The sequence below is a fragment of the Strix aluco genome, chromosome 7 (assembly GCF_031877795.1).
Source record: "Strix aluco isolate bStrAlu1 chromosome 7, bStrAlu1.hap1, whole genome shotgun sequence".
Lineage (NCBI taxonomy): Eukaryota > Metazoa > Chordata > Aves > Strigiformes > Strigidae > Strix > Strix aluco.
This window is the reverse complement of record NC_133937.1, coordinates 37,395,785-37,422,597: the sequence shown is the minus strand read 5'-3', so window position 1 is coordinate 37,422,597 and position 26,813 is coordinate 37,395,785. Positions and strand designations below refer to the sequence as shown.

At 42.3% G+C, this 26,813-nt stretch overlaps 1 protein-coding gene across 2 annotated transcripts in view; it reads left to right on the top strand.

Moving 5' to 3' along the window:
• The first annotated feature begins 19,841 nt into the window (after positions 1-19,841).
• Positions 19,842-26,813, top strand: part of CHST15 (carbohydrate sulfotransferase 15) — a 54,292-nt gene continuing 47,320 nt past the window's right edge. The window contains exon 1 of one of the 2 annotated variants that reach the window (XM_074831482.1): positions 19,842-19,887. The gene's annotated coding sequence lies outside the window, so the exon portion shown is untranslated. Of the gene's footprint in view, positions 19,888-20,349; positions 20,427-26,813 lie in introns of those variants that run through there. The other variant, XM_074831480.1, reaches the window with a different exon arrangement.

Sequence of the window (26,813 nt, the reverse complement as noted above, 5' to 3'; positions counted from 1 at the left end):
ATTTCAGTGCATTTCAGAGACATGAGCAAACCGAAGTGGACAGGTTAAAGAAAGTGTTGGCCAGATGACTGGAAGCGCAGAGATGCACAGCCAAAGTCACAGCGTGTGAGCCACAGTTGTGTGGGTTTTGCATTTTTATTTTTTCTGAGGCAGTAAAAGCCCTGTCTGAGGACTGGGTAGCCAGGCTGCACTAGGAAAGAGGAGGCAAAGTCAGGATCCCACTCACAGGGCAGCAGGTATAGGTAATAAGCGTGACACAAGAGGATTTCATACCTATTGAGAAATCATCTAGCAGGTCGCCATGTCAACAAGAGGAGTAATAGTGGCAGCTCACAGAGATGTGCTCCTGCCTGTAGCAAACCCATTGCTAAGAGACTGAGGCTGGGAGAAGTTATCACAGCCATCTCCCCTTCTTTTATTAAAAGAATATAAACTAATAAACAGGAAGGAGTGCATGTGGAGAGACCACAGTAGAAGGAAAGAAAAGGGAGAAAAGGTTAAAGGATGGTTAACAAATTTAAATGTGAGTGTTTCCAGACTCCCTTGGAACTGGATGAAAGGCGCTGATCTCCTCCAGGCTATTCTCAGTGTTTTTGGTTCAGGGCTGAGAACAGCATTATGTAAAATATGCCTTCCTGCAACAGTTCCACTGTTTCACCGTTTCCTGACCTTAAAAAACAGAATAATTTAACTATTTCAATTGGTTGACCTTAATGATGTCTACTGATAAATTGGAGCTAAGGCCTCGCTCACACTTAAAGTTTGACAGCATAGCTTTCTCACTAAAATGATACCAGTTTTTCCTAGCGAATGCTTTCAATGGCAAAGAGATATGTAGAACATATGTACATTGAACCATTTGGGTGAACAGAATTGCTATTTCAGTGTTGGGGGTTTTGCAGAGGAAAGTACACTCCTAAATGAAGTTATGAAAAGGGCCCTAAACATCATGCATAGTCAGAGGGGCCACGTCTTTCACTAGATTGTGATGTCTCCAGTGCCAGAATACATTTCTTAGTGTGAAACTTCTGTGTTTTGTGTCACCTCAGTCCATAACGAGTGTTAATCTTCACTGGTCAGTGATGGAGGAGGTGTCCACAGCAGATGGTGAGGGCGAGTCTAAATAATGAAGCCACTGATGGGGCACAGAAGTGTTTAGATTACACAGACAACAAAGACAACTCAGATCTCACGCTGGTTTTTTTAATATTTGTATATGTGCAGTACTTGTCCTAGACTACTGTACACAGATATAACTTTTTAATTCACAGGAAGACATTCCCTACACTTTGCTTTAACCTGAGAAAAGTTAGCTTATTTAACCTGACATTTTCAGTTCTCTCATTTCCCTGAATTACAGCTGATGTGAGAAAATTATACATGTGAATCATGGAAGTGATTGTGGGATGGAGACCTGTGTTTGCTCTCCTGCTTCTGCAGAAAATGACAACTGCTATGGAAAACGAGTTAAGGGACAATAGCGATGAAATCTCCTGTCTTCTTGGTAATTTGGGAAGTTATTCTCTGCAATATCACAGCACTCGTGAGTGAGACCAGGTTGCATATGAAAATAAAGAAATAATTGGACATTTTAACTACCGTAACTTGTCTTTTAAAATAAGATTTTCTCTTTTAAGTCCAGATTTCCTGTGGATTTCCATTATAAATAGATCTCTCTCTCTCTCTTTTTTATCTGCCTGTTGTAGTTCTGACTACCAGAATTTGTAAGTAACTCAGGAATTTTATATCTAGTGTTAAAGTGAATCATAACTAGATTTTTTTCCTGTACCTGGACAACAACAGAGACTTGGAAAAAAACCCCACATCATTATGTGTCCACAGTCTTTTCTATGCAGGAAGATGCTGTAATGCCAGCTCTGCTCATAAAAATGTCTATTGACTTATTTAACAGATATACTAAAAGAATGGGCTATCACAAGGCAACTAAAAATTCTTCGGCAGACAGTGCTCCCCAGCATTTACCTTCCTTGGCACCGGAAGGCATGTTCAGAAACTTTCTGTGTTCAAGATTTTATGATCACAAAACCATCTGTAGATATGTATAGGAATAATGAACCACTTGCATGTATCTGCTGTACAGAAGCATCTTGTATAAAAGTGATAAAACATCTCAGCTGAGAGATGAGCTGGAGAATAGTCCAAGTCATGCTTGCAGTGCAGACTCAGGAGAATTTAGAAAATTTTTATGCTTTATTGGAGGTTTCTCCTTAGCCTGCTTATGTATAAGGGAAGGTAGTTCTACCCAGGAAAATAGTAGGTAGTTCTTCAGTAGTTCACCCTACGTGTGGCTTTCTGTATTTTAGATTGGAATGAAACTAAGCACTATCTTGGAATGAAAAGTTTAACCTGAGTCAAGACCTCATCAAAATCAAGGAGCTAGTCCTATGAGATTTTTAAGTTCAACTCCATCTGTAATCTTATCTCCAAATCTTCAAGTTCATGGGTTATGAAATGGCAGAATCATAAAATGCCTGCAGGTTTTCAAGCTTCAGCCTGTGTTTTTCAAAACCACATTAATTTCTGTTTATTCTCACATCACTTTTTGTGAAGGTTAATTGAAGCCTCAGTTGAAAAGTTTCCAGAGGCATTGGGAAAAGCCTTGTGCCTAGCAGTTAGGGCTCGGTATCAAATGAGATAGGGGAGCTACAGATTCAGTGGAAATTTCAGAGCCAAGACACATCCTACAGATACCACCTCCAACTGGATTTTGCCTGGAGTTTCTCTCCCTTCCTCACTTGAATGCAGGCTGCGACCAACTGGAGAAGCTGCAATGAGGAATATAGCCAGATTATGCCATAGAGCTATTACATTTCTGTTCATTCTGTGTAAAGTTATCCCTCTTCAGTTAAACAGATTCCCTTCTCCTTGTCTGCATCATCATCTTTCTGGTTAGCCATGGTATTTCACCCGTGATGGTCTAGGGTTTAAGTGAGGTAATGGCTTTTAGGGGGAGAGAGTTTATCTTTTATTGGATTACTGTAAAAGAACAGATAAGCACCCAGGCATGCAAGTCCAAATGTTCAGAAAGGAATTGCTTATTTGAAAGCTTGCCCTTTCTCTCCAGCTTTGTCAGTTTGTGTAATAAAAGTATTTTTCCTTGCAAAATTTGCCATGGCCACCCCTGAAGTGCTACACAGAAGTCAGGGAATGGCAGTCTGGATTCCCAGTCAGGAGGTGCTCACAGATAATTTTTGAAGAGCTGGAATGCCAGCTGCAAACATGAATCATAGGTAGGTCATATGGACTCAGATAGGAGCAGGTCTGGGTTTTTTGGCTGCAGACACTCAAGGCCATTCCTTGGCAGTGTTACAGGAGCAATATTTATACAAGGATGAAGCACAACTTTGTCAAAGCATTTGCACAAATTAAAAACTTTGTTTTTCCTTGCTATTATTTATAATAGCAGTCTGAAAAAAAAAAACCAAAACAACCCAGAGTTGATTTCCCTATGAAAGAATTTTAATTGGTTCTCATGGCAGACTGAGTGACACTGTGGGTCCTTTCTCATGGACATGGGTCTTGGGTTTGTTCCTCAGACACAAGGAAAGTAGCTTGTTACAAGTTTTATCACAGGAAAAGGAACACTGAAGAGTGGTCAGTTCTGAGACTTGGCATACTTTACTGTCTTTCTCTAACTAGTTAAACAGTATCCTTGCCATCTCCATGTTAGTGCAGTCCCTCATACATTTCTTCTGACCCATGACTGAAGATACTCCTTGCATAGACATATGATAAGCTGCTTGGTATCACCCTTCTTAGTGGACACATCAGCTCCCTGAAGATCTTACTCAAATATTTATGCATCTCTCTCATGGGTAGGATGGACATGGAGCTGACTGTGGATTTGCCCCAATATCCCAGTACGTAGAGTGGTTCCAGTTCAAACTTGCTGACCACTACAGGAGCCTGCTGCAATATCTATCTGCTTAAGCTTTGCTTTTTTGAATATTGAAATAGAAATTCTTTTAAATGCATAGGTGATTTTGTGTGAACTGTGAGAATGAGGAGGAAAAAGAAAGTATGTGTTCTTCTTATTGGGAATTCTGTATTGGTAGCAAGAAGCAGGGGCTTTAACATGAGGGATTTATGCTGAGTGATCTGTCTTTGATGAGCTGGAGAATAAGCCATTTTTTCACCCATAATATGAAACAAATTTGTTTTGGCTTCAGGCTGCTCCATGAATACATGACAATGTAGATAAAGATTTCTTGAATTTAACTTCAGCTTTAAAAAGAAAAAGGAAATGTCTGTATTTAAAATCTGTGGTCACATATGGACCCTGGTAAGGTCTGTTGATGTTGAATGCTTTGCTAGCAGCTGCTCAATACACAGGAGATACACTCTATGCACCAAAGAACAGAAAAATAACAATGAACTACTAAGTTAACTCTCCCGATTGCTCTAAAAATGAACACAAGAGAGAGACATTACATAGCTTTCTGGAATGAATGATCCCAAAGACCTCTCACTCTGAGAAATAAATCTGTATACCTGCATAGGCTCATAATGGATGAAAATAGGACATTATTTTCAGATGTCTTGGTACCTGATTAGAGCTATTTAGAAAATAGCAGTTTCATTTTGTAGGCAAATGTTGGAATTTCTTAATTTCTTCTTATTCCAAACTGGAATAAATTGTTAACATTTGCTGATACAATGATCATCGAGAAAGAGTATTGTAGTGTTATAGCTAAAAAAACCCCAAAACCAAAGAAACAATGAAGCTAACATCTTATTGAAACAAAATATTGACAGTTTCTTTAGGAAACTAGAAAATGTAGTCAAAATTGATGTCACCACAGATACTCTGCTGCTGCAAAACTGGACTTGTCCAGGTCCTGCTACATGTCTGTCTTATCAAGGGCTGTGACAACCACAGCATGCACAGTTGTGCTTGCATCTTGCAGCTTGCTTTTCTCGTGCATTAACAGTGTATTCAGAGAATTTTTCAAGAATAATGTTGAACGTGCTGGTATCTAAAGCCCTTGTGTCATAATAGCCTGTGCAAAAATGAGCTGTTGGTTCCTTGCTTCTGCCCCAGCAACACCTGGAGGGGTATGATACACGGTGAGCCGACATGTTCTGGGGGTGAAAAAGCATATTTTTTGGAATCTACCAATGTCTATCTTTCTAATCCTAGCCTCACTCCCTCTGTCAAAAGGCAGCTTGGTCTGGATTTGACCTTGGCACTTAAATTCTACCTCACCCTTGCAAAGAAGCAGTTATGGAAATGGTGGGAAAAGTTACAGCATACAGTCTGGTATAGACAAGGGTGAAGCAGGTCTCAGAAAGTCCATTTTGCTCCAGAGCTCTTTAAAGTGGAAAGCTTCATACATTTATTCTTGCTGACAGAGTTAGAAATGTATGAGGCTGTCAAAATCAAACTCAGATGCAATGTTGTGTCTGTCACCATGTTGGTGGAGTTTAGATAGGATTGAGAAGAAAAATTTGTTTCCTTGGTAGCAGAAAATTGCTTATTTTACAAGGTGCCATGGAGAGTGTTATCTATGTGGGATTTATAGGGTAGAGGCTTTAATAATGCATTTCAGCAGGAGAGGAATATTTGTTTTATGACATACTTCCCAGGGTGGTGGTTGGCTTTTAGATGCACTGTGTCTTGAAAATTAGTAATGCACCTATCAGAGAGCTGTGATACCACTTGCCCCAAGGGCAGGTAGGATTTGCAAAGGAGTTGATGTTCAAACAGTTCCCAGGACATGGGGCAGCTGGGCTGTAGAGGCACCCGGGCTGCCAGGCATCCTCGTGGGACACTGTCAGGAACAGAGCATTGATGCATTAAATGCAGCTCATTATTTTGGACAGCACCTCTTTGTGTGGAAATGCCATTAGGAACAGCAGTGGTGTTGATGCCATAAAAAGCTATTCCTGGAGGATAGTATCAGGATCTGGTCCCATGAAGTACTGCTCGCTGACATCTGATAACAACAGTGAGATAGCGTGAGTCTTTGAACTAAATTCAACCAGGATAAAAAGGGTGCTGTTGCTTTTATATTAAAGTCAGAGGATCAGAAAACATAATGTAACGTGCAGTTATTTGGCAAACAGTAGCTCTGTCAGCTGAGTGGAACTGACACAGCAGGCTGAGTGGGGAGGAAGGCACGTCGCGTGACAAACAGCTAACAGGAGGATAATATCAAGTAGGTGCTGAGAGTTATTTGTTGCCTAATGAAGAGCCTCTCGAGGCTGAAAATTTACGGTCCTTTCACAGTTCAATTTTGTTGGAGTATGGAATAAAAATGACCATTGAGTAAAATGCAGTGACGTTGCGATGCACAAAGGAAGTTGCGCAGACCTAGCAGACCTACGACACAAAATTATATTGACAAGGGAAGGCGGACTGAGAACACAAGCCAGCAAAGGTCAGCTAGGGCATAGTATGGAGGTGGTAATTAGGCCACTAATTAGATTCTTAAGGGTAAGCTGGGGAAGGAAGAATGCTTTACAGTAGAAAAAGGAAGAAAAAATTCTCAGCAGTGTGCACTGCTCTTTCCCCTCAGACCGATGTGCCTCATGATTGTTAAGACAAGCCAAGTCCTAGCTGAGATGAGAAGAGGTCTGAGCAGTTGGCGATGAGATACGAGGACCTTGTGCCAGAAGTAGGCACATTTGCTTCACCAGAGGAAAACTGAAGTTCAGAGAAGAACCTGCTGCAAGTCCTTCTTCACCCTCCCTGGGGGAAAGCCCTCGGTCAAACAAGTGGGATCAAAGCTGGATTTTGGTGAATGAGGGGTAGGAATGGAGGTGTTCAGGACAGGAATCATCCCTTGCAAGTTAGAATGCACTGCTGTCTCTCCACAGCATGTAGGTAACAGGAGTGAGGGAAATTAAAAAGGCTAAAAATGTTCCCTGTAGAAAAATGGGTCCCCAGTGAGTTCAAGAAGCTGAATTTATGTCACAGAAACACTGCAACTTGATTTCCTGAGGTGGTTGGAGTCTCTGCAGAATCATATTCTGCACTGACCTGTGCTTGGCTGCACCCTGACACCCTCTTTCCGGTCAAATTCAGAAATCACACTCATTTCATCTTATTTTTCATTTCCTGGTCTGTGACATCAATAGTCTAGTCACATACAAATATAATCCAAACCTTTCCATACTGTTTTAGTTGTTATCACACAAAGGGTTCAGACTGAAAAGAACTTCTACAAAAGATTGTTGATTCTGTCAGGATGGATCAAAGCTAAACCTGTAATATGGAGAGAAGAGAGAATTCAAATAGTAAGGAAAAAGTGAAGGAACTTGGGACATAAAATAAATGTGTAGTTTTAGCTGTGATTCTTTCACCTCTATGTTTTATCACATTCAAGTTATTATTATTTGAAGCAATGTCTCTGATATAAAGCAAGCATAGTACCTGAAACAGGAGAAAGCTCCTCAGAACCTTAAAAGTAAATTTAGCATACTTTAGAAAACATTTAGTGGAGCAAATTTTTCAAGATATGTATGAGAATGGTCTTGACAACAGTGCTGTAATTGATGGAAGTTATGATTGAAAACGGCAGAGTCCTTCCCTTTGGGCTGACTCTGTCCCTGCATCTGACTGCACCAGTGTCGTGTCCCATCTCCAGTGCAGCCTGAGGAGCGTTTGCTGTCCCTTCTGCTCCCAGCTCTATATCCTAACCAGACTGTGTATGCCAGGATATCCTGGGTTTTTGCAAGCCCAGGCACCAAAACGGCCTTTGTGATCTGAAAGTGCTGGAATGGAGGATCTCTTTGCTAAAAAGTGAAATTTCAGGAATTTCTGCAGGACCAGCAGCTATGCAGGGGTGTCTCAGGCAGGGTGAACAGAGCTGGGGGACAGCAGCAAACCCTGAGAGAACGTGGGAATGGCTCTAGGCAATAACACACCTCTGGAAAAGAGCACATTTGGACAACAGGTTTTCTCCTGTGATGAGAGGGTTACAAAAATTACTGAAAATAAAGATTTATGGGTATGTGGGATGAGCAGGTATTCAAGTAAATACTTGAACGTTGATGCAATCTATCCACAAATTGGTCCAATCTATCCACAAAGAAAATCTGGCCAATCAGACAGGAGGAAAACTGAACCTAATTAACATTACACTCCACTGTAATGCTATTTCATATCTCTGTACACCCTGAAAATAAAGCTCGGAGTCCAGGTACATACTATCTTGACTCTACAGCCCACATACATCATGGAAAAAATCTTACCCCAGAGTCAACTATCCTCAACATCTGATGGGGAAAAATCTTTTTATGGATGGCCACCGGAAAGAGCACAGTGCCTTCAACTCCACTGAAAAGAGCTCCCGACAGAAAATTTACACTCAAAAAAAGAAAAAGACTCGGCAGTGGAACTTCTCTAGTTGTATCTCCATGAGAATTCAGTTATTTCGGTCAGAAATTGCATCCAATTCAATTAAGACCATATATATCACTAACGCTTGTCCTCAGACTTTTTTGGGGGCTAGTATTGGGATGAAAAAGGGAAGACTTTGGATAAGGGAGAGGGCTTCTGGAGCAGCTAATAACCAAGCTGCAGTCCTTAGCTACACAGTGCACAGTGGCAGTTGAGTATGAGGTTGTTGGCTCAGAAAGTTTATCAGAGGTCACCTTTTCAGCTCTCCAACAGCAGAAAATACCAGGAGCCATTGCTCAGCTGGTGACCAGTTTAAAAGAAAAAATAGATTGTCATTTTTCATGCCACAACACTTGCCAGACTCAGCTGCAGCCCGGTGGTGAGACTTCTTGTTGCCTAAGGAAGTCTCCAGCCGAGCTGCAGGGAACACAGCGTACGGGTGGAAAGGACGGCGTTCTGTTTTCCTGTGCTTTGGGACTGCTCTACCTTCGTGTAGCTGCCGGCCCTAGAGCCTGGGTAAATAGCTGAGCATAAAGCTAACCACTTTTTCTCCTGGGAAAAAAAAAAAAAAAAAGCATCTTGTTTACAGAACTGGAAATAGAGGGATGTGCCAGTAGCGAGAGGAAGAGGGGAACCCGATTTGGCCTGGGCAGTGCTCCAGAGGGCTGGGTGGGTGTCAGAGGAGTGGGGCAGAGCGGGCAGCATCCCGCTGCAACCCCCCCCGGGAGGAAGCGCTCCCCAGGACAACGGGAAAGGCTCAACAAACATGAAGCGTTCAGGACTAAAGCAAATACTGCAACTTGGGATGGAAATGCTGATGTTTTTATCAATGGTGCCACATCAATTATGGATCATTTTTATTTCCTTGAAGGAAGTGGGAAATGGACAGAAATGGGGAATTTTATCTCACAACAGAGCTCCCACCTTCAATAAACGTGCAGGGGGTGCAAAGGGAGTTCATGACGCCCTGGTGACTGATGAGTGCCTTCCGAAGTTCACCATTCAATACTTTTATGTTATTTGCAGGCAGTAATTGACAGCAGCAGTTTAATTAAACAAAACCAGCAAGACAGTTTCTTACTAAAAGGGCAGACAATAATAATTTTCTAGAAATGGATCCCTCTAGCTCTCACTGAGGATAAACACTCAGAGCACTTGCAAATTCTGATAAGCGACTTCAAGCCTGCATTGTTATCTTGCTTTTTTTATACTGTGAAGTTGTTGGGAGGAATAAAAAGAGCTAGAAATCTTTATTATTCTTCCTAAGGGATTCATTGCATTCTACTTTGCAATGCTTCATCATATTACCAATTTTCACTGTACATGCTTTTAATAAATACTTATTGTTATAAAGATAATAACAGTCTTATCACATTAATGACTTTGCAGTAGTTTAAATGAAAATGAATATTAATAAAGTTAACAGTAACCTTGATACAGTAGAACACCGGTAAATGGGAAATTTTCTCAGTGTTTTATAGTACAAGAAAGATTTCTTTTCTGTTTTTCCTCTGCCAGCATTGGAAGGGAAAGTATATGAGATAGAAATTTAGATATTTGTGAAAAAGGCTCAATGATTATTTCCTATTATAGATCACTGCAGTCTGTTTTATTAAAAATATCCTCTCAGCCCCAATTCTTCCCTGAGGTATTTCTGCTGCCTACCAGCACTGCAATGAATGAAGGAAGACACCATATGGGCACTTGTCTTCCAGAGTGTATATAGGTCTTTTGGGGTTCTGCATGGATCCCAGCATATGGGTCAGACTGACATTTCTTTTTTGATCTGGAAAAAAAAAAAAAAAAAAAAGCAAGACTGCTACAGCAGCCTTTCCAGGCAGTTCTGCATTTTCTCATCTGAACAGCTTTCCTTTTCCATCATTTTTCCCCATGGTTTGCACACCACCTGAGCTTGTAGCAGCCTTAGCTGCAGCCAGGACACGCCAGACCAGTTTCACCACTGATTTGACTGGGCTGACTGTGCTAGCACATGGTTTTGTTCCCACATCATAAAATGAAGCAAAGCCAGGGGTCATGTCCCTGGACAACCCCATGCCCAGTTGAGAGCTTCCAGGAAGGTGCAGATGTCCTGTCCGCGGGTGATCTCCGAGTGCACGGTCAAATCAGGAGGCTCAAGGCACACCAGACCTCCTGCGTGTCTCCAGCCCATCTGTGCAAGGCACGAGCAGTTGGCCCGGCATGGGCCAGAAACACTGGACTGGCTGTGAACGATCTCTGCGTTTGATCTCCATTACTGCGGGAAACACATCAAACATTTCCAGAGGTCTCGCTGCTTGGTATGAATCACTGGAAATCCTGGACAAGTGGAAAAAAATCCTGAAATTGCAGCTCACCAGAGAAGAAAAGTTTGTGGAAGCAAATGCATTGTAGAACTCATTTAACAAGTGAAACAACCACACAAAAGTTTGCTCCCTCTTATATTGTGTCACTCCACATTCTTAAAAAAAGAGTCACCTGCAAGTAAATCATCAGATACGGGGATTTTTGCAACCCTGTGTATTTCCCAAGCATTTTTCTTTGTTCATATGCAGGCTGAATTTGAGATTGGGAGCACATGAAACTGAGCACCAAAGCTTTTTGCATTTTACTACAGCATGTAGTAGCTGTGTTGACCTAAAAACTCCTATAGGAGCAATTGATACTGGTAGTCGTATGTTCTACAAGAGAGAATAATCTATTCTGAACAAAGAGCTCTCAAACATATGGTACTTTGTTAGTCTAACACGAGAGGTGTGCCAGTTTGCTGAAAGTGCAGTCAGAGGGAATAAGGGTATTGCAAGATTTTGAATACTAAGCATAGAGATTTTAAATTTCAAAACCAAGGGTTTATGTAAGGTTAAGCCTTGATATTTTTAAGTCTACAAAATCTGATAAAGTTATTGTCTTTACTGCGCTGAAGCCTGTCACATTGTTCATTTGCTTTTATAGTTTGAGGACGTTTTTACACACTAAGACACAAATTTAACAGAATAAACAATAATGTAAAAAACTACAGATGGCAACTGCAGAGCAGCCAAGCATTGGTTCTGATAGTGAATTTAAGGTTTAGCAGATGGCAGATCTCAAGCCTGACATTGCATTAACGTATCTTTCTTGAGTGCAATCTTTTGGTGGAGGGAAACGTGTGGTCAAAGTCACTGAGAATCTGCGTTAGCTGATGCTGCTACATTATCCAAAACATAATAACGTCTCCACAAAAAGTATGCATGCGTGGATATATAACTTAACTCATCTCAGGTATTTGGGTTTGGCTTTCCAGTTTGGGGAAGGTTTCCGGTTTTTACAATGGGATGGAGAGTATCAGCAAACACCTGGAGACAGAAGTTATGAGACATTCATAATGAAGAAGAATTTATTGTACATAATAGCCTAGAATAATGTATTTCTCTGTTCCTGACTGGTAGATTTAAAGAGGGTGGTAGATGTAAATAAGAAAATGTGGCTTTATCACTGTGAGAACCTGTACTAACTCAGTCAATGACCTCTGAAGAGCTTAAGGAACTGTGCAAGAGCCTGACCTCACTATCAACATAGCATTTTTTTTCCACACTATTATGACAGTGTTACTAGCATTGGGTATAAATGAATCATAGATGCATTTTACAGGAGTATGCAGATTCCGGCATGCACATTCACCTCTCCACGTTGGCATTGCTAATCTGTCTTTCTCCACCACTCTGATTTACAACAGTCCTTAAAATGCAGACTAAGACCTCTCAGTAGTGTTTATGTCGCTGTCATGTTTTCATTTTGTCTTGCTATTATAATTTCAAGCAGTCAGAAGCTGGCAGCCACTGTCTTAAGCATAAAAGTGAATTCAATGAATTAATAATGGTCAAGGGGTATCATGGCAACTTGAGGTGTGAAGGAAGGTGGCTGCGTTTCCAAACAGTGTGATTAAATATGGCAATATAACCTTGGTTAATGCAGCATCAACTGCCCACAACTAGCACGATAATTTTACCATCCAGAAATACTCCAGGGAAATAAACGTTTCTCATCATTGCCAGGAAAGCCAAATCATTAACGAACAGAATGATGATGAAATGCAAAAAGTCCTGGTTCTTGAGCAAAGCACATTAGTTTCTGGGACATGAGGCTCATTTGTATTAGGGATCTAATTCATATAATCAACACAAAGACTAAACACCAAAGAGATTTTCTGAAATAAAGGTTGATTTCTGTGCCAGTCTTTCTATGTGAAACACACTCACAAATTGTATTTTTGTGTTCAGAAGTGGATATTTAGATGCCTAAATATCCATTCATGTATACCAATGGGCAGTTTGCCTGTGCAACCAGAAGAAAAGCAGCAGAGTTGGGTTTTCCAAATCTGAACTCCCCAGTGGTGCTTCTTGGCTCTCGCTTTGAGGAGAACTGGCTCGGTGTGCTTCTCTGTCCTTCAGTATTTCTGGGTAGAATTCACAAGCCATTGAAGTGCTCTATGGCACCAGTCCGAGCTCTTTGAATAGAGATGAGACTATCTCTCTGTCTCATCTGCTGTATAGTAATGCTTGACATTAATATTTCACTTTTCACCAGAAGTTCCCAAAGCTCTTTTCAAGCCTAATTAAGGTTCACATCACACTTAAGAATGAGGCAGATATCCTAATGACAGGAAAAATGAGAACAAGAGAAGCAAAGGGACTTGCTCAATATCACACAGTTGCAGTCCTGAGACTGAAACGCAAAGATCTTGAGTCTCGATAGTTTGCTCTAACCACTAATGAATAATAATGACTGACCATATTGATAATTAATAGCACTTTCACTGAGCTTAATACATGTAAAGTGCTGTTGAAATACTAATTCATTCACCCTCACTGATCACTGGGTGTATGCGTGGTCTTCCTCCTGCAACCCACTCCACTTGTATATGTGGATATTTCTCCACAGCGGAAAGCTGAGCATGGAAATGGTTGCAGGATGAGGTATGAAAGAGGATGCTCACAGTGTCTGACTTTTGGCATGTAACTGAAATGCCTGATGCAGGGGTGCTTGAGCTGAGAACTTGGTCTCCCTTACTGCCAGCAGAGAGAAGCAGGCTCCATTAGAAGCCCATTCAAAGCATCTGAATTAAAGCTATTTCTCTCTGCTGAGCCTCTGGAGAGTCTAATGTTAGAGGTCTCAAGCTAGACATGTGAATACTCTCCCTTAAGTGCTTATTATTATTCCCATTTTGCAGGTGGGTGAACTGGAAAGGACAGGACTGTGCTAAATTAAGTGAGCTGCCTGCAATGGTTAGGCTCCCTCTTTGCTTCCCCATAAAACCCCTGGAAATGTGTATGAGAAAAAGAATGCAAAGCTGAATAAATCTTCAGGGAATATGTTTAGGTTGTAAAAATACAGAGACAGTATCGAAATATCTCAAAGTGCTCTTGGAATATATGGTGAGTCATGAGCACCGTATATTAAATGGTCAACGTTTATTCAACAAAAGTAATTTCTCATGCGAGACCACAGGAGTCACAGGAATTGGCTTTGCACCAAACTGCCTGATTCAGCAAGATATTACCAGTGTGCAGAAGCTCTGCTGTTATGTTTCAGCTTTTAGGCACCAGGAGAGAGGAAGTAACCAGCATGAGGAGAAGCTAACATTCCTTACAGATTCAAGTATGGCAGTGTTTTAACTATGTGAGTAGAAACTTATCAGAAAAAATATGCATTAAGAATAGATAATATATGTATGAAATTCATCCTTCCCATGTTATTTCTTTAGCTTGTATGATGGAGACTGAATTTTATCTCTCGGTTTTCTGCCATATCTGGTATTCTTCCTAAAGCCAAAATTCTGTTGCAACTGTGGTAGTCATTAAAAATTATAATATAAGAAAGTGTTTATCAGTTCTATCATTGCAGGTGTACTGGAAGAATGATTGCAAACTGAAATTACTTTGTAATGGAGCCCGAGTTAGCAAAAAAAAAAAAAAAAAAGGCAGAAGAAAGGAATATTCACTTCTCTGAAATTAACAGAAAGAATAACACTTGGAGAAAACGTTTGTCATTATGTCAGCAAGGAGGTATGTGATTTATCTTTGTAATAATGGTTTTCATAACTTTGAAGGTAAAGACAGTTGATCTATCTTGATATTTTTCATATAACATCTAGCAAGTTAAATGACTTTATTTGTATATCTAAAATGAAGGCTAATCTAGCATAAGCATGCTTGGAAATTCATCTTTTGCAGCTGCACAGGGTCAGGGCTCATCCTCTGGTCCTGAAGGAAAGAAGTATGGCATGGGCCATCTCTGCACAAGTAAACCCTCTTCTTTGAAAAGCAGGCTGACCTCATGCATTGACCTCATCGGTGACTTCATACCTACGGGAACAGCTGCTGACCATGCTGGTCCCTGAATCAGGCACCATCTGGGCTAAAATGGAGCATGCAAAAGCATGGCAGATAGGACTTCATAGCTGGGCTCCAGATTTTGGCCCTCCCTGCCCTAATACTGGCCAGGTAGCGACTTCTCATCAGGTGTGACAGATGCCCATGTCCCCCTTGGATCCCCTCTGGTACAGGTGCAGGGTTCGCTCCTCATACAGGGATTTCTATTGCAACAAATGGCAAGTCCATATGGTGAGCACTCATCCCAACATTAACAAATCAGCCTTGGTACTTGAAATATTTATATATTATGGCTTAAAGAAACAGTAATTTTTTTGTCCAGCAATATGAGGTGTTTATCCAGAATGTAAATAATTCTTAAGGAAAGATTCATATGTGCAGGCACATCCATGCACATGTATTGTATGTGTATTTGCTTCATGTCACAGACTGGTTTTGTCAACTCTGAAGCCCCTGCTGAAGGCTAGGGTTTGCAAAGAACTTCAGGTTTAGTCATGAATGAGGAGCAACAGATGGGAAAGAGGACAGACTAGAGTATGCAGGGAAAAGAGCTTATAAAATGTAGTTATTCTGATTTTTCTTGAGGTACATAGAACGGTAAAAATTAGTTAAGGAAATAAGGCACACATATAATCCAAACACTCATTAGAACACATCCCTGATCAAATTTTAAATGCTTCATTTTGAATTCAGGAGCTGGAGGAGCAGTAATAAATGACATGAAAGTAAAAACTCTGGGCATGGGAGTGCAGACGAAAGGGCCCAGTGACCTACAATTCCGTACCAGTGGCTCAGAGACAAAATATATTAACATACATAATAGATCTGGAGAGTGACAGTTTAAATATATGGCACAAAGGGGAAAAGATTATTCTGTAACAGAAGCTAAACGCCTCCAAGAGTAATACTCTTCCCTCCTTATTAACAAGAGCAATACGAAAGAACAGGGTCGTTCATATGGGAAAGGAGAAGCCAGAAGCAGAGCTCTTGTTGACTTCAGTGGCAGCGATGTGTGCCTCTAATCAGGAACCACATGCAATGGTGACAAAGAAGTCACCTGATCATTTTAGCAGAGATCTGAGAGGTCTTAGAGCATCTTTCCCATTTAGTCCGCTAAATGGGAATATCTCAAGCTCTTCTTTAATCAAAGCTCATGATGTCTTACAGATTTCTAAAGAACTTTTTTTTTGCATTAAAGCAAACAATTTAAATAAGAGCCTGAACCAACCTAATGTCAAGCTCCTTGGCTGCTGGCTCGCCTAGTTTTACCATCGCTGTGATGAGCCCTTGGTTGGTGTCACATATCTAAGAGTTATAGGAGGAACAGCACGAAACCCTCAGGCAATCAGCACATGAGATCTATTTCTGGTGCCAATTTGAACCCATCTCCATTTGTCTTCTAAATCATAACTCCTCATTCATATTCCTTCAGAGAATCACAGAGCTGTGCATGCAGCAGGTTTAAAAGCTTTGCCTGCCCTGGAAGTCACACACATGTATTTTCAAAAGCAGCAGGCTTCAACCGGCCTCGAGCCTTCTTGTTGCATGCAGTGCCACAAAAGCATTATGGTAATTCTGAGTGCTGAACCATTTAAAATCTATTTTAATTGATTCCCGGCTACTTCATGATTCCAGCATATTGTTAATTCAGTGGTAGATAAAAGTAGCAGGAGGTAACATCTTTTGTGTTGCTGCAGGGAGAGATCACACCTAAAACAAGGCATTAAATTCAGGGTACCTCATTGCCAGAGAGATGCTGACAAATTGGAAGAAAATCATAGAAGAGCAATAAAAATGATTAAGGGTCTGAAGAGACTGAGTTATGAGTGAAGATTAAAGGAACCTAATATGTATCGCTTGGCTAAATGATGACTAAGATGGAAATGATACCCTTCAACAAGTACTTGGAGGGCATAAATATCACAAATAAAAAGGAATTCTTTAGGATGCTGAAGGACAGATGACTTGGGATAAAAAGATGGCGTTAGGCAAAAGGAAACTGGCTCTCGACATACATCACTAAAATCTAACAGACCATTTGTGGGAAACCAAATTCTGACATATTTATCTAATCATGTTTCAATATTAATTTTTGCCTATTCTAGGAAAAAAAGCACTGTCTTCAATTAAAGACTGAGCAAGAACTTCCAGATGCACTCCAGAGATGTGCATGCTGAGAAGAATAATTCCCAATCCAAGTTGGGAAAACAGCAAAAAGGCATTCCGAGTATTCGAAGGTCGATATACCCCTTACCAAGAGCTGAAGGATGTATAAGATATGAAATTAGTGATCTATATTTTAGGAATGTGTCTGTTGCCAGGATACCATGGGGAAAATAAAAGTAAAAATGCATCTCTTTAAAACATACACATTCCATTAATTCCAGTAAGAATGACACCAATATTTTAATGGGAGAACAGACAACTAAGAATAGTAAATCTTTCTGCAATTTTCTCAGCACCAACTCACAGCTCAGAGCCCAGCCCCGGAGTTGGAAGAAGAGCCGAAATAGTCTCCAGGGGTGTCGGGGTGCTGTGGTTGCACATCCTAACCCCAGCCTGTGTTAGAAAGCAACCGCGCATTCAACAGGATTGAATGCGTGAAATTGGGCTTTGCTGTGCCTCTGCTCAGCCGAGCGGCTCAGCGGCGTAGCACTGTAAGTCCTAAAACCGTTAAGTACAACATATATATCACCTTGTGGTTTTTCAGACTTACTGCATGGAAACTCCCCGGCTGAATTTAGAGGTCCCCACCCAGCAAATTATTTGCTTCCAGCTCCCCCTTTGCTTTTCTGGGCAAAGGGGGAATCCTGAACATGCTCGCTCAGGCAGCTCTCTCAGGGAACTCGACATGTCCATTTGCTCCTTGCAACTCATGGCAGAAGGGGGATAGAGACGTTTTGGGGAAGTTTTTGTCTTTTCCTGTCACAAGCCACATCCGTTTCTGGTGAGATTACAATTTGACGTAAGAGTATCAGTTTATGCTGGTACCCTGCAGCAACATCACTTGAGAAAAGCTTTGGAAAGCAGTGCCTGGGGATGGGAGGTCATGGGAAAAGGGGTTCCCAAAAGCAGCAGAAGTGGGAAGCAAAAGTCTCCCGGGTGCTTGCGGGCAGTGAACTTCTCCCTCTGGTTTTTGAGTTTGGAAGCACAGAGCAGAAACATCTGCATTTCTAACCCCTCTGTGAGAATAACCGAAAGATGCTGATGCTGTAATAGGCACACGCAGGAAGAGCAGTCCATTTCCCTGGATTAGCATCCCATTACAGCGGTGCTCTGAGGACACAGTTTGATTTGTTTATCCCAGAGTTAAATCTGGCTGTAAATGCACGTTTCTGTTGCTGTCAAACCCAGCCATCGGACCTCTTCACCAGATTTCTGCCCCAAACCACGGTCAGCAGCAGTAAGGAAGGACTGCCCTGCGTAAAAAATTCACCTTTAAAATTCACACACTTGCACTACTAGTTGTGTGCCTGCTTTCCAACTAAGCGCTCTCCCACCTTTTTTACCACATAAGCCTGCTCAGAGCTAAGAAATATGTACAAACTTGTTTTAAAAGTGAGATGATCCTTTATATGTTGCAGAGTAAGCATGGCAACCAGCAGAAATCATATTTACAGAGGTGGAGGTCAGGAGCTTTCATTTTACGAAAGCCAATCTAGTCAGAGATAGTTTTCCTATAATTTCCATATTGAAATCTCTTGATTTCCTCCCTTTTTGCACATCTTGCATAATGAGAATTAAAGTCTACTTTTAGTTTTTAGATTTTTTTAGATTATTTATTTTGACTGTTCTTCTTCTGACTCTCATTGATCATGGTAACACAATTAGTTCCTGGACAGTAATTTATTATGCCATAAAATTTTGTATTTTCCTCCCCATCTCACCAGGTAATGTTGAAGATAGGTTGTAAGTGTCCATGAGATGGGTAGACACAACCTTTATGGAGTGCCTGGAAGTTTGAGCTACCACAGCTAGATCCCACCATCAAGATACTTACTCCAGCTGATGGTTGGTGAGGAATAGTGTGAACAGAGACTTCCCCAGAGAATTAAGATCTTGTTTTCATGACAGTTTCTTTGATTTTTTTTTTTTTAAATACATAAAAAGGAAGGGAGCATAATTATGAAGAAATATGGTTAAGCATAATTGCTATACAGAGCATCGCAGGAGGCCTAACAAGGCCTTGGAGGGCAGCATATTTAAACCAGACCAGAAACACTGAATATGCATGAATACTTTATAAATCACAGGTTTCACCCAGTCAGGTATTTTCTTCTGTGAGATTTTTTTAGCTACGAATTGGGTGAGAATCAGATGTGACCTGAACAGGTACACACACTGTGCTGTAGGGAACTTGTGTGTGTGTGATTTTTAAGTCAGGCTCTTAGTCATTTTGATGTGGACTTACATGTGTATAATCACCCATTTGAAAGCCTTAAACTGTTTGACTCCCAATCATAGCTGTGTAATTTGGAGGCTTCTGGTTTGCATTTTACTATTAAGTTACGCATGGTTTCACTGCAAAGCCGATTCCCACAAATTTTTGTAAGTTTTAGATGCTTCTGAAAGTTATAACCTAAGATGGACTTGATCATGAAGGGAAATACTAAAATACAGTATTTACTGTTCTTTCATATTTAGCTCATGCTTCATCACCTCAACTTCTTAGAAATAACGTTGCTGAGTATTAAAGAGGCAGATCTCAGCCCAGCAGTGGGTTCACTTAGCGTTAGGAGGGAAACACGAAGAGCTTTCCTCCTCCCGTGTGCTCACACACACCTTGGCCAGCTGCGCGCAGCTGCAGCTGCACAACAACTTCTGATACCACCAGCTTTGCAAACGCTGCCTTAAACCTTCACCTGAGCCTGCGCACGCCGCCTCGTCGCAGGAGGTGTGTGCGTGTATCACCTGGATGACTTGGTAGGCTAGACTTTTACTTAGATATATATTTAGGTGTGTATGGTAGGATCTTCTTGGCTGAGAATGAACCTTGCGCTTACTGAGTGGAAGATTTTGGCTTCTCAGCTGACGTTTGTGCTGCTGACATTTCAAAATTGGACCAGGGCGGTGGACGCCGCGCGGGATCTGCAGGGCACTCAGCAGGAAAGTCGGACTCGCTCAAGTGATGGAGACTTGGCAGCGCCCAGAGCGGTGGGTGTCCTCGCGTTGACCTCTGACTGCCCCCACCGCAATGTGGGATGCTGGTTCCCCCGAAACACCGGTCGCTTGGGACAGCTCGACATTTCCGCCAGGCTCGCTCGGAAAAGGCCCATCTCTTCCCAAAACCTGCCCAGCCAGCCCAGACGGCACCTGGTGCTGCCGGGACCGGGGTTGGGGTGTGTGTGTGTGGGGGGGGTCCGCTCCCCATCCCCCGCGGAGCCCCCGGCAGCTGGGCGGCTCTGCCCAATCCCACCTCCCACCCCCCGTTTTTTCCAGGGGGGGCCGCTGGGGACCCCCCGCCCCCGCGGAGCCGGCGGGGCCGAGCCGAGCGGCAGCACACCGCCCCCCGGGCTGCGCAGCGCGGCTGGGGAGCGGCGCGGGGCTGCTCCCTCCCTCTTCCTCCTCCTCCCCCTCCTCCTCCTCCTCCTCCTCCTCCTCCGCCCCCCCCCCCCCCGCAGGGCAGAGCCGGCGGAGGCGGCGGGCGCGGACGGGAGGACGAGCGAGCGCGGAGCGGGGCAGAACTGGCGGAGGTAGGTGCGCCGAGATGAGGATGGGGATGTGGAGGGGGGATTTGGGGGTTCCCCGGGCCGCGGCTCCCCAAGTTTAGAGGCTGCGGGACTTTGCGGGAAGTTGGGCGGGCAGTCGGCACGGCGGGCGGTGCGGCTCGGCGCGGCGGAGCGGAGCCCCCGGGGCGCGGTGGGGGTGCGGAGATACCGCCGGGTCGCCCCCCCCCCCCCCCTTACTCCAGAGTGAAAGCTGACGGTGAAAGCTGACGGTGCTTCCCCAGGAAACGGGGGAGTCGGGAGAGCCCCCCCCCCCCCTTCCTCCTTCTCCTCCTCCGCGGGGGGGTCCCGGGGGTGCGGGTTGGGGCACTGGGTGCAGCATCCCCCGGTGTTTCGCGGCGGGAGAAAGGGCAGGGGCACTTTTAAACCGTGCCTCTGGGCAGGTGAGTGCTCCGAGGAGGACGGAATGATGACAAAGATATTACAATTTGCTGTCATCTCGCCGGGCTGCCTGTGTTGGGCAGATCCCTGCTGCCGCCGGAGAACTGCTCATTGGCTAATTGCGCTGGTTTTACGGTGGTTTGAGAGAGAAGACACTTGTAAAGCGGCTTTCTCCGAAAGATTCATTTAATTCCGTCAGCGCATCCAGCCTAGAATTAAGCCGTGGATGGATGTTGCCATTCACTGATGCATATTTTTAGGTGAAGAGGGGTATTTCTTAAATGCAAGCTGTTGGCTGTTAAAAATAGCTTCATAGCATGCTTTTGCTGAGAATGCAGTCAAGGTTCAGTGACGGGTTATTATGGTCAGAGTCTGTTAAGCAACAATTCACCAGCTGAACTTTGGTGTCATATACGGGTTTGGTTTTTTGTTGTTTTGTGGATTTTTTTTTTTTTCCGTGCTGCTTCATTGTAATACTACAGCCGTATTCTGCAATGAATTGGCTTTCTCAGGCACAGCTAGATTTGTAGGTTAATAGATGGTAGTATTTCTAGGATGGTGCATCTAAACACCTACCAAACTTTCAGGTATGGAAATGTATTTGTTTTGTTTTGTTTTTTAATTATATGCTTCTATGGCCTAAAGTTCTCTTCATATTGATTTGCTTGCATATGACATAAGAATGGTTTCACTTCTTGAATTGTTAGCCAGACAAAAGATCATTATCATCTCCTGTAGAACAAACACGTGCCTTTTGTATTTTGTGACTAAAAAAAGCAGAGTAGTCAGCGGAGCAGATTGCAGATTAAAACTCAAAGTTAGCTGCAACTGCTCATGAAGAGTAAATATTTTTAAGGTTTAACTGAAAATCATATGCGCTTGTTTGCGTAAACAAATGCCTAATTGAACAGCACTGCGCTTGATACTAGCTGGGGACTACTTGATCTCTGGCAAAACGGGAAATTTCCATCAATAAGAGGTCACAACATATATATAAGCTATTCATAGGTATTTATATCTATGCTATTTATATACGTTTATATATGTATTTTATATACAGGCAGACATACACACATATAAATATATACACACTCACTTATAAACAGTAAATACAAATGGAATTTGCCCTGAAGCTTTTTTTTTGTCAGTGATTAAAATGTTGTCCCAAGTCTCTTGCCCTGAGAGCTCCTCTGCTGCTGCTGGTAGCATTTCACTCTTGGGCATGGAGTCAAAGGATTCATCTGGCTCTTCACATGCCAAAAGAAAGAAAATCAATGTGAATGCAGAAAAGAGGGAACTACTTGTATGACGATTTAGTAGTGAAACTACCTTCCCCCCACCCGGCCTTTTTTATTTTAAATGGCACTCAAATCCTGTGTCTATAAGTGCAGTCACCATGCAGTTCTGAAATCAATAACAAAATAGTTTTATGGCTCAGATTTTGTAATAGGAGGACTAATCTCAAATTCAGAGTGTTTTATTTGGTGGTTTGTAAGAGGAACATGATGAAACAATGGAGATTTACATGACAAAACACTTAATTCCACTAATGCAATGGAAGACAGTAATGGATTTTATCTTTGTTGCTAAACTAAAAGTAGGTATCTGGAAACTGTATAAAAGAGAAGGTTGAAGCAGACTCTTGTATTTGAATTATTTCATGTGGTTGAAGTGGAAGGATGAAGTTATGTAGTCCACTAGCAGCATTAGCAAGGATGGGATTATGTAGGCAAAATCATAGAGATGCCAATAAGATACTGCTTATATTTTAACATTATTTTAAGCAACCTGTGGCAGGAACTCTATGAGAACCAGGAGTTTCAGTGGGCAAAGATTATGTTGATAGCCCAGGTGACTTCAGTGTCACACATGTTTTTAAAGACAGACTGTGTCCCGATACTAAAGTCTCTCTTAAAGTATTGGTATATATTTATGATCAAGTTGTTAGGTGGACAACAGCAAACTCTTCCAAAGTTCATGAGGTATTTCTAACCATGATACTACAATCCCTCCACCCCCCAATAAGGATTTCTTATCAAATTCTTCTGCTGACTAGGAAGGGAATCCTTCTTGTTATTAACTACTTTTCCTAGTCTGAGTGCTTTCTCATATGTTCATGGGAGCAAAATTTTAGGAAGTCGTAACTCAGCGTTGTGTTACCATTACATTCCAATATACTTTCTCTAGAGATAAGCTAGCAGCAGCGGTCAGATCTTGCTTAAATGACATATTGATTCAGGAAGTTAGATCATCTAACTGTATTTCTCTTTCAGTACAGATACATCATTCAGGTGAAGAAAGCCACCACTTAAACAGGTGCCAATATGCTCCCTCTCCCTCCTAACTCTTAATTACTCTTACAGTTACTACATCCTTCACGTGTGTATATCCCAAAATCAAAAACTCCAAGGAAACATGCTGTTAAATCATTCCAGAGACTTGGGTGATGTGAATCACCCTGTTTCCAGTGTCTGATAGAGTTTGCAGGAGCTGTACCCTGGTTTGAACCAGGCTCCTTAATTGCGGTCTTCAGGCTTCAATTCCTCCCTTAACCCACCTATTTTCCTCTGTACTCTGCATGGTGAGGGATAACTCTGAATTCCCACCATACTCCTTGGCTGGGGTTATGTTGCTCAACTGGAAGAATCCAAAGTGCAGTGGAAAAACAGGATAGATTTCCAATAAGAGAGCACTTTTCTCACTGCTTTCGCCCACAAATTAGTATTTCTTATTTATTTATGTGTTTTAGTGAAGTGCACTGTTTTTCTTGCTGACGAAGTGCGGTGCCAGATTTGGAGTCTAAATACAGCTATTCACACGAGGAGAAGGGATCTGTAAGCTTCTACAAGTTCTTATCTCAAAGCAGCCTGAATTACACCAATCTCCACTTATACTGCAATTTCACTAAAATCAGCTAATTGCATATAGCATTGTTGACCCATTCCCTTCAAAATACGTAGGGTTGTCTATGATTCTAACAGAAAGTGTGTTATATAGTCACACTGGCTGTTTGTCCGTGCGTCCTTTTCATTTGTGTTTCCCAGGCTGAAAGACATGATTGCAGTTCTGTCCCGGTTGCTTGATTTGGTTTTCACTTGCGAGGGAGACAGGAAAGCTACCGAGGAGCTGGAGTGCGGCAGGCGTGTTGCAATGGCAGCACTGTAATCCTTTGATTACACAGCTGTGCCTGACATGCCACTAAACAGCACTTTAGGGGCAAGCAGTTAATGTAGCTTTGCCATGGAATATTTATTCATTTATGTTACACCTGGTTTCCAGCAGCTGTTGAACGTGGCTTGTAAGCACTAGTTTTAAGGAGCGTGGCATCCTCTGGAAGAAGAGATAACCAGGTGATGCGCCTGATACCTAGCGAGAAGACACAGAAAGAAAAATGATGTCCAGTTGGGTACTGGTGGCTGATGGCAATGACAAGGCAGCTGTGGTGGTGGCAGGAGGCCAGATGTGATGATGAATGTGAATAGGAGTGAGTGGTCCATGGTTCTGTCCCAGTGCTCCACCTCTGTCCCCCTGTGGCAGCACGTGGGAGGTCATGGACTCACCAGCCCCAACCCATTGCCCTGCCTCTTCCCATTCCCAGATCCAGCTTCTTAAAATTCCCACAATAGCATGAACTGGCTGAAATACATGTTTTCCAAATCTCTACAGTGGTGAGCCTGCTGGTTTCCTTATGAATTTGCCAGAAATGAGGTAGAACACATAAACTAACCCAACTCTAGACACATTTTTGGAGCTCCTGGTACAGCAAACCTTCCTCCCTTGGTTTGCAGAAAGCAGCTAAAGGCCCTGAGATGTTAGGGATGGTGAAAGGCACTTGGCTGCCAAGGTGCCTGCCTTCTGTGTAATGAGTTTCCTTTGAAATGAACAGTCCTGTGGAGAAATGTGGTGATGGAGAGGTAGGGAAGTGACACAGGCTTTTATTCTTTTATATACCAAGCACTACAAAATATACACAGTTCTAAAACTTACTGTGCAATCATTTGGACTCACCAAGTATATATTTTATAAATAAGTGTGTTTTTTTATGCCAACTCGGTATCTAAGGTAGGTCACTCCTCACTGTACAAGGTGCAGATCTGTACCTAAATAGCAAAATACTAAAACTGACATTTTTCATTTGCTTCACGCCCTCCAGTCGGGAAAAATATATTTCACAAGGAGATATTTTTCCTGTAAAAAACCCTTGATATTCAGTGTGGGTGAATGTACCCTGCTATCTTACCATAAAATTAGAAAAGCTGATGAGATTGAAAAAGACTTTTGTATTATTATTTTTTTGTGTATGTTGGTGCATGGCTTAAATCTGCCAAGTTTTAAGTTAGACCTGGTAACTTCTCAGGTTTGCATGGAATATAGGGAATGATATTTTTTCAAATAACAGTAGTCATTGTGGTACAGGTGAGTTTTAACTGGGAAGAACTGTGAGATCAAACAAAAAGAATGAAGGTAAAATGTGAGGTTCAAAGACGTACAGAGAAAAAAAGATTGCTTTGAAAAAAATGCAAAACTTCTGTAAGATATATATGAAAAATAATAAAGGTTTATCTACAACATGTGTACTTAGTGGGTTAAAGAAGCCTAGTAGATGGTAATGTTGAAGGAGTGCTATGAAAGTGGGCATCACGTTAGATGTGAGTTTGCAATATTGGATGGTTTCAGATGACTGAAGATGATAATGTCCTTATGTGCTCTACATGCTCAGTTAAAGTTCAGGTCTTGTAGCAGTATGGGGAACAAAGCACTTAATTAAAGTGCTTTAGATCTGGCACCAAAATAGTAGTGATTTACCAAAAACTAGAAGAGACCTCAGGATTCTGGAAGGTTTTGCACATGATTTGAAGAGAATGTAAGAGCTCAGTGTTAACCTCACTGTGCCTAAGCTAGGCTATAATGGCCTATGAGTGCCAGAATTTATTAATCCAAAGAAGGAGGACTCTGACTGGTACAGCCAGGAGGTTGGACTGTGTAAAGCTAGAAATGGGAGGAACTGGAGGATAGTTAAGGGATTATTAGGAGTGTATATCACGTAATGAGACGGGTTTGCCTGCAGGGCCAGCTCTTCACAGGGGACATTCATCTCCTGAAAATTCTTTAACAGGTCTTAAAAACAACACTTCTTTGCAAGTCCATCAAATGGCTTATCTAATATTCCTTTCCAGCCTCTTCAATTTTGGCTACTTGTTAGTTGAGAAATTTGTCTTCTGAGGGAGAAAGAGGAAGTTAGGTAAGACCATCAGGAGGCCTGCATGGATGAACAAGGAGATCCTGGACAATCTCAAACATAAAAAGGAAGCCTACAGAGGGTGGAAGCAAGGACGGGTAGCCTGGTAGGAATACAGAGCAACTGTCCGAGCAGCCAGGAGTCAGGTTAGGAAGGCCAAAGCCCTGAGAGAATTAAATCTGGTCAGGGATGTCAAGGGCAATGAGAAGAGCTCTTACAGGTATGTTGGTGATAAAAGGAAGATGAGGAAAAATGTGGGCCCTCTCTGGAAGGAAAAGTGAGACTTGGTCACCTGGATGTGAAGAAGGTCGAGGTACTCAATGACTTTTTTTCCTCAGTCTGCACTGGCAAGTGCTCCAGCCACCCCACCCAAGACACAGAAGGTAAAGGTGTGGATTGGGAGAAGGAAGAACCTCCCACTGGAGGAGAAGATCAGGTTCAAGACCATCTAAGGGACTTGAAGGTGCACAAGTCCATGGGACCTGATGGGATGCATCTGTGGGTCCTGAGGGAACTGGCAGATGAAGTGGCTAAGCCACTATCCATCGTATCTGAGAAGTTGTAGCAGTCTGGTGAAGTTCCCACTGTCTGAAAAAGGGATAACATAACCCCCATTTTTAAAAAGGGAAAAAAGGAAGAACTGGGGAACTACAAGCCAGTCAGTCTCACCTCTGTGCCCGGCAAGATCATGGAGTGGATCTTCCCAGAAACTATGCTAGGGCACGTGGAAAATA